At 43.0% G+C, this 7,991-nt stretch overlaps 1 non-coding gene across 1 annotated transcript; it reads right to left on the minus strand.

Moving 5' to 3' along the window:
* Nucleotides 1-1,682: 1,682 nt before the first annotated feature.
* On the minus strand, nucleotides 1,683-1,764 carry trnas-acu (transfer RNA serine (anticodon ACU)). The gene has a single exon. It is a non-coding gene; the product is annotated as a tRNA-Ser (tRNA).
* Between the last annotated feature and the right edge of the window lie 6,227 nt (nucleotides 1,765-7,991).

Here is a 7,991-nt window from a genome sequence, read left to right on the forward strand (position 1 = left end):
CCCAAAACGTCATTTCTTTCTGCAACTCGGATGCTGCCTGACCTGCTGTGCTTCTTCAGCACCACTCTAATCTTGACTCTGATCTCCAGCATCTACAGTACGCACTTCAGTACAACTGATTCCCCTGTCCATTGATCTTCAGTGATCATGAATGTCCATTCCAAGATCTCTTTGTCTGTCTACACCACATAGGATACTCACTGTTATTGTTTCTTCTCCCAAATTTCTTTAACACTCATTGGTCTGGATTCAATTCTGTTCGACTTTTTTCCTTTCCACCTGATTGATGCATCCCTGCATTCTCTGACATTCTTCATAATAGTCAACTACGCGACCAATTGTTGCATCGTCAGCAAACCTCTGAACCATGGCTCCTATAACTAAGTCTAAATATTTGGTCTACATCAGAAAACTGTGGAACTCCACTGGAAACACCCATCCAAACAGGGTTCATTGCTGGTTGGGATTAACAGCTGCAATAACAGTAGAATTTAATTCCTGCTGTCATTTGTAAACTTGCTAGTGACTCCGTCAGTTGGTCTCCAGAGTGATCACTTCTCACGTATGAGAGTGGTGAATGACCTGTGTGTATTGTGACTGAGCAAGTGAGTTTTAACATGAGCAGGTAATTGAATCCCTTCCTGCAGACACCCCATGGCCCTGACTGCTTGGTACTGCGGGTATTCTTGTGTCTGTTTAGTTTGATAATCAATTGAATTCGAGTCCACAAAGGCACGATTCCCATTTTCCGCATTATCCATGTATTTTTATTCTTCCTTATTCTCCCAGGGATTGTAATCATTGGTCTGAAGAGGATCTGTTATTCATTCTTAATTCACCGTGAACTGAGTCAGAGGGCATTCATGGGTGAACTACGTTGTCATCCATCTTGACATGTGGTGTCCTCTTCTTTCAACCACACGGGTATTAGAAAGAAACGTCTATTAATGACATGCGTATAAAGGCACATTAAATCATTTTTCGTGCTAATTCTGCATGAATTTGCGATTATTGATCCACAGTTTAGGTTCAGTCCCTACAGTCAACATGCTGACTTCTCCAGTTGTTCATAGTTCAATGTGATGCATCCAGTGTGTGCATAACGTTTTGGAGCTTGATTCCCACATCTTGTGTTTATCTGTGCCTTGTTCCCAGCCTTCATCAATGGCGAGAGCAACGGGCGAGGAAGAGACCAATGTGTAAGTCTTTCCGTACTTATGCATGGCACCCACATCTGCAATTCTCTACTGTGCATTTATAGTCAGTTCTCGGTGCCCCAACACCCACGCCCTGCCCCTTTTGAAATATTTCCATTATTTTGTGCAGTTTTTCTGTGCTCTTCTCACCAAGATGAATCACTTCTACTCAACCTGTTCCAGATTTCATTTGACAAAACAGTCATTAAGAATCCCATTACATAAACACGCCCTTCACATCTCTTGTATTTTGGTTTTCCTGGATCTCTTTCATACGATAAAAGGTCCCAGCTGCTCGACTTGAAAAAGAAAATCGCGTTGCTTTTCATTATCCCGATGTGATCTACGTTTCAATGCAGTTTAGGCAACTGACTCAAATTATTCTTTGAGATTTTATGATAGCGTCGATGCATATAAATTGACCATTGGAGTTCCAATTTCAATAAGACAGGTGTCAACATACAAAAATAGCAACATTGAAAACAGCGACGAGAGTGGAATTCTAACCCACGCGCGCAGAGCGCAATGGATTAGTAGTCCATCACCTTAACCTCTCGGCCACCTCGTCACATATGCTGGCATGTGTATGAACTTATGAATAAGTGAATTGCGTAAATTATGCTGAACAGTAGATATTTCTCCCTGGTCCAGTGAAATGCTAAATAGCACAGTACGGTCCCAAGACTATGGTCTGACCTCTGGGTTGTGGGGCAACGGCATTCCCACTGTGACACTCTGCTCACAGTGATCTGAACAAAAATGAAGAAAAGACTATGTAACAAAGTCTGTTGAAATCTGTGAATATTTGAAGTCAACGGAATGAAGAACCTGAAAAAGCAGGAGGTGTTCTTTCAAGAAAGAGTTGGATAGAGCTCATAAGGGTAGTGTAATCAAGTGTTGTGCGGATAAGGCAGGAACAGGATACTAATTGAGAATGATCATCCATAATCATAATGAATGGTAGTGCTGGCTGGAAGGGTAGAATGGCCTACTCCTGCACCTATTGTCTATTGTCGATTAAATTGCCTGTAAGGAATTGTTTTCCGGACTGGAGGAGAGTGCATAGTGCTCAATGTCATTATTCGGAACACCTTTCTTCTGCTCAGATATTTTTGACACGCACCTGTGTACAGAACAGACAACTTCAAAATCCTAAATGAGGTTAAACTGACAATTGAATTCAACAATGCAAAAACCTTGATCTGTGTCATTTTCCTGGGCCATGCTACAACAAGTCACTGTATGATCACAGCAACACAGTGAGCAAGTGTCAGAAGGAAAATGAGTGCAGTACCAGAGAGAATGCTGGGAGCAGCAGTTGACACACGGGGAAGTGCATTTCCCACAAGAGGAACACTTCCCAAACAACGGACTGTGGTGGAAGAATTCAGAGGGGGTTTACAAATTGGAATTTGATGCCAGAGTCACAATGGAGACCTGTCATTGAGTCTGTTAAAGATGAAATTTTTAAGATTTTTACAGATAAAAAACAAAATAAAATGTACATTGGTTAGTGAAGGCAAATGTTGACATTGTATATTTCAACAATCTACCCATCTTTGCAATGAGCAGCTCACCACTTTCCTCACTCAGGTACAGAACCACTGGTGAAGATGATCGTTACTAGCCATGGAATCAGAGAAACTCAGTTTCCCAAACGTTAAGGTACAACCAGGAATGTGGAGGTAAGCATTAATGTGTTGCTCCTGTGCTGCAGGTGGGCAGTGCACAGTATCTCTGTGCCAGTATAATGGGCTGTGCTCTCCGAAGTTTTAAATTTGAGCCTCACATGGAGCAGCTTCAATTATTCATTGTCTTGAGGGGTACGGATGGAAGGTGATATTGAGCAAAGCCAAGTTTATGGGAAAATACCCGTGTTTGTGGATTGGCAAACGTCCTTTTCTGGATAATGACTCCTTGATCAACAAACAAGTATTTAAAACGTGAAGAGACAGGTGTGGAGAGAGAGGCAAAGTTGATTTTTCAGCAGATGAATAACGTTTGGCATGTGCACTGCGTTAAATTCCGGGAAAATAGATGCTGAACTGGTTTCATGTTATGCAGTTTGTTACAAACTCACAAAGGTTATTGCAATAATCAAAAGAAAAAAACACACATAGGACCGTTCGAATTTCGTATTGAATTGAATGTTGGTTTGAGCAGATTTTATCTTCAATAGCGTGCTGCAGAGAAGTACAGCGGGTTAACAACACAAAAGGACAGAATCTTCTTGGTGCATTTCTTAGGTTGAGTTAAGAATGTAGGAAATATACGTAACATCATGTGAATGTGGTCAAATCTTTAAAGTCCAAGTGACGATTCAATTCCTATCATTAGGTTATAACTTCTGTCTGCAGTTATTTTAGGACATCAGCTCCATTTACAGAGTTTCACCTTGAATAATACGCCACACCTTATCAATCCATGAACTTTTTATACTCAATCTTATTCAGTTGTACGTGTTCATGAAATGTCTTTGTGTCTGAACTCAACCAAATTCGAAATTTTTACGCAACCACACTGAATTTCTCTCAATGTAAGACTTTCTCCTTGTATGTTTTTTCAGGTATCTTTTAAAACACTGTGAAATCAGATTCTACACTTTATTTCTGGAAAGTCGTTCGCGATTTGACTAACTCTATTGAGTGGAAGAAACTCTCATCCAAACATTCACTCATGGTTTTTAAGACCTAACTGAAGTTATTGATTCACACGAAAGAAGGGGTTTCCCCGATTTAGTCATTCAACCCTCACATTTTGTGAAAATCTCATTTGTTTACCTCAAACTTGCGTGTTTCTGCACCAGCATTTCCAAATCTTGTGAATAAACTCCTTCATTCTTTCTATCATCCCGTTTGTATTCTTTCTGATATCCTTATGTCTCAGTAAACAACGTCATTGGCGTTCTAATATCTTGCTATCCAGGAAACAGAGTCTGTGCCTCTGTACATGTTTTTGGTGGAGCATGAGGACAAGGATTACACACAATGCTCCCACTGAGGGTGACCTACAGATTTCACAGTTACACTATGAACTCTTTGCTTTTTAAATATGACGCCTCTCTGTATAACCTCCAATAAGGTAAATTATTATCTATCCAGTTCATGAACATCGTCTCTATGGAGACGAAAATTATCTATCACTTCCTTTATTCTTCCACGAAATGTTCGAAAGGTTTATGAGGTCAGCATCTCTAACTCCCCATGCCCTGAGTGAGTCTCAGCTATTTCTAAAGGCGACTGAAGTTCAAATACTTGATAGTGTGTCTCCAGTCATTCCAGTACAGACTGGTTCTGGACAGCAAATGCCATCAGCAAAGGCCACCGTGGATCTGAAATCAACAGTTTTCACAGAGTAATTGTCATAGTTAATGTGCATTGTATGTCCATGTTCTTGTTCAACGTGTTCATCATTACATGTGTCCCTGTATTGAATTCTACTGAATGATTAATTTGCGAATGGAGACATTCACTTCACCACTCATTCGATACTCCATGGAACATTGAATAATTTTACTCATATGCTTCCAGAGGACAGTCCTGCCATTACTGGGATAAATCAGTGAACATTCCACACGTATCCTCGAAGGCAAGGATTTCCTTCTCCAGTTTAGGGGATCATAACAGCACCGAATCCCATGTGTGCGTTCATTAAAAGCAAAAGAGTTGCAGTAAGACTTTAAAACAAAGATTTTGCAATCTGCTTGCATTGGTTGTCCCAAAAATTACATTCCGCATTGTGGTATGTTTGTGGATGAAAGCACTTTCTGAATCTTGAGGAATTACATTTCAGTTTTGTCAAAAAGTTGTCATTCGCTGTTCTCTCTTTCCCGTTCAGTTTCCCGTTTAATATCCTGTATTTTCTCAATTTATCTTACATTTTCAACAATTTCAATCAATCTCGCTCCTGATTACCAATCCTAGAGAATGCCACAATTTTGTCAATTTATATGCAGTGCATCTGTAGGGTGCGGTGAACAAGTGGAAAGGCATTGGTCACGTGAACCAAATAAAAGTAGCGGGCTGGTGGAATCTGGCCGTTCTATCGCAGTCATATTTAAATCATTTAACGTAATCGTTAGCCAAATCTTTTGGCATAAAATAAGAAAACATTTTTAAAAATGCTGATATTGAAAATCAAACAAAAACAGACGTTGCTGGAAAATTTCAGGACGTCTTGCAGCATCTGTGGAGAGATGGACTCAGTGGATGTGAAACGTTAACTGTGATTCATCTGCACAGATGGTGCCTGCACACCTTTGATTTTACAGCAATTTCTGTTTTTGTTTCAGATTGGCAGATTTTGTCACAGTTCATGAGGACAGTGCTCTCGAGAATCAAATAGACAGCATGGACCTGCTAGTGTGAAATGAATGAGTAGAGAGTGTTGTACTGGAAAAACACAGCAGGTCAGGCAACATTTGAGGAGCAGGAGAATGAGCGATTTAGGTATCAGCCATTCATCAGAAATTAGGCTTGTGAGTCGGGTTGAGGGACAAAGCTGAAGCCAGATACAAACTCGCAGGCACCTCCTCTGACTGACCCCGATCACAAACCCTCCTCCAATCACCAAACCATCATCTCCCAGACCATCCACAATCACATCACCTCTGGGCATCTGCCAACCACAACCTCCAACCTCAATGTCAGTGAACCGTGCACTCCCCGATTCTACCTCTTTCCTAAGATTCACAAACCTGACTTCCCCAGTCGACCTTTTGTCTCAGCCTGCGCCTGTCCCATCCGAATCATCTCTTCCTATCTCGACACAATCCTATCTCCCCAGTCCAGGAAATGCCCACTTACATTCGTGACACCCCTATGCACTTTACCTCCTCCAAGAATTTCGTTTCCCTGGCCCCCAAAGCGTCATGTTCACCATGGACATCCAGTCCCTGTACAAACCAATCTGCCATGACAGAAGTCTGCAAGCATTCCATTTCTTAATTTCACACCATCCCAACCAGAACCCTTCCACGGACATCCTCATCCACCTGGTCCTCACAATCAGCAACTTCCCTTTCCAATCTTCCCACTTACTCCATCGAAACGGGTAGTCATGGGCAGCCGCATAGGACCTAGCTATACCTGCCTGTTTGTCAGATACGCAGAACTGTCCATCTTCCACAGTTACACAGACACCATCCTCCACCTCTTCCTCTGCTTCATTAATGAATGTATTGGCGCCACTTCGTGCTCCAACGAGGAGGTTCAATAACTCACCAATTTTACCAATACTTTCCACACACAACTCAAATTTATCCTGATCATCTTGGCAAATTCCATCGCCTTCCTGGACCTCTCCATCACCGTCTCTGGCGACTGACTAATTACAGACATAGACTGCAAGCCCGCCGACTCCCACAGGTATCTAGACTACATCTGCTCCAACCCTATCTCGTGTAAAAACGATATTCCTTATTCACAATTCCTCCGCCTCCGCCACATCTGTTCCCAGGATGACCAATTACAGTTCAGAAAGACCCAGTTGGTGTCCTTTTTCTACGATCACAAATTGCCTTCCCACGTGGTTAACAACGCCCTCCAGTGCATCTCCGCCAATTCACACACCACCACCCTTGAACCCCAGGCCTCTCAACTCAACAAGGACAGAACCTCCTGGTGCTCACCTTCCACCCACCAACCTCCGCATAAAACGCATCATATTCTGCCACTGATGTCACCTCCGAACAGATACCATCACCAGAGATATATTGTGCTACCCAGCCCTGCAAGCACTCCAAAAAGACCATTCCCTACACGATCCCGTTTTCAGGTCCACAACTCCCCCAACCAACCCACAACCCTCTCCTGGTACCTTTCGCTGGCACCAAAGGAAGGGTGAAACTAGCTCCCACAGCACTCCCCTCATCTCCCACCAAGACGTGGAGGGATCATTCCACATCCGTTAGAACTTCACCTGTACAGCTATCAATGTCATCTACTGCATCCTTTGCACCCAGTGTGATCTCCTCTTCATCAGGGAGACTGGACACCTTCTTGCAGATCATTTCAGAGAACATCTCTAGGACACACGTACCCACCAATTTCACCATCCCATGGCTAAACAGTTCAACTCCCTCTCCTACACCGTCAAAGATATGCAGGACCTGGACCTTCTCCAATGCCAAATCGTTACAACCCAACGCCTGGAGGAGTAACGCCACACATTCCGGCTTGGGACCCTAACAGCACACGGGATAAATGTGAATTCGAACAGTTTCCACATTTCCGCTCCCCCAAGCCCAAGCCTTCAATCTCCACCGCCGTTTTGACCCATTCCATCACTGTCACTTCTGACCTATTATCTTCTCCCTCCTATTCATCCATCTATTGCTTTCCAGTTACTTACCCTCAAACCCACACCACTTCTATTTATCTCTCAGCCCCGACTCACAAGCCTTATTCCTGATGAGGGCTGAAGCTTGAAACTTGAATCCTCCTGCTCCTCGGATGCTACCTGATCTGCTGTGCTTTTCCAGCATCACCCTACAAACTCGGATCTCCAGCATCTGCAGTCCTAACTTTATCTTTGGAATTATCAATGACCTTGGAGTGAAGATATCCCTCGATTGCAGTGATCACAGTGTGACTGAGTTTTCCATTTATTTTGGGTGAGGGCAGGCTGGATCTGAGACGAGCGTTTAACACCTAAACAACGGGAATGGGATCAGATAGCGAAGTTAGGGCGGGCTGAAGTGAAGTGGAAAGTTCTGTCAGAAGATGGGTCAATACAACTGCCCCACATCACCCAGACTGTAAAAGGCACACAGAAGGAGCAAAGTTCCTTCTGTGC

Source organism: Hemiscyllium ocellatum, unplaced genomic scaffold, assembly GCF_020745735.1.
Source record: "Hemiscyllium ocellatum isolate sHemOce1 unplaced genomic scaffold, sHemOce1.pat.X.cur. scaffold_98_pat_ctg1, whole genome shotgun sequence".
NCBI lineage: Eukaryota > Metazoa > Chordata > Chondrichthyes > Orectolobiformes > Hemiscylliidae > Hemiscyllium > Hemiscyllium ocellatum.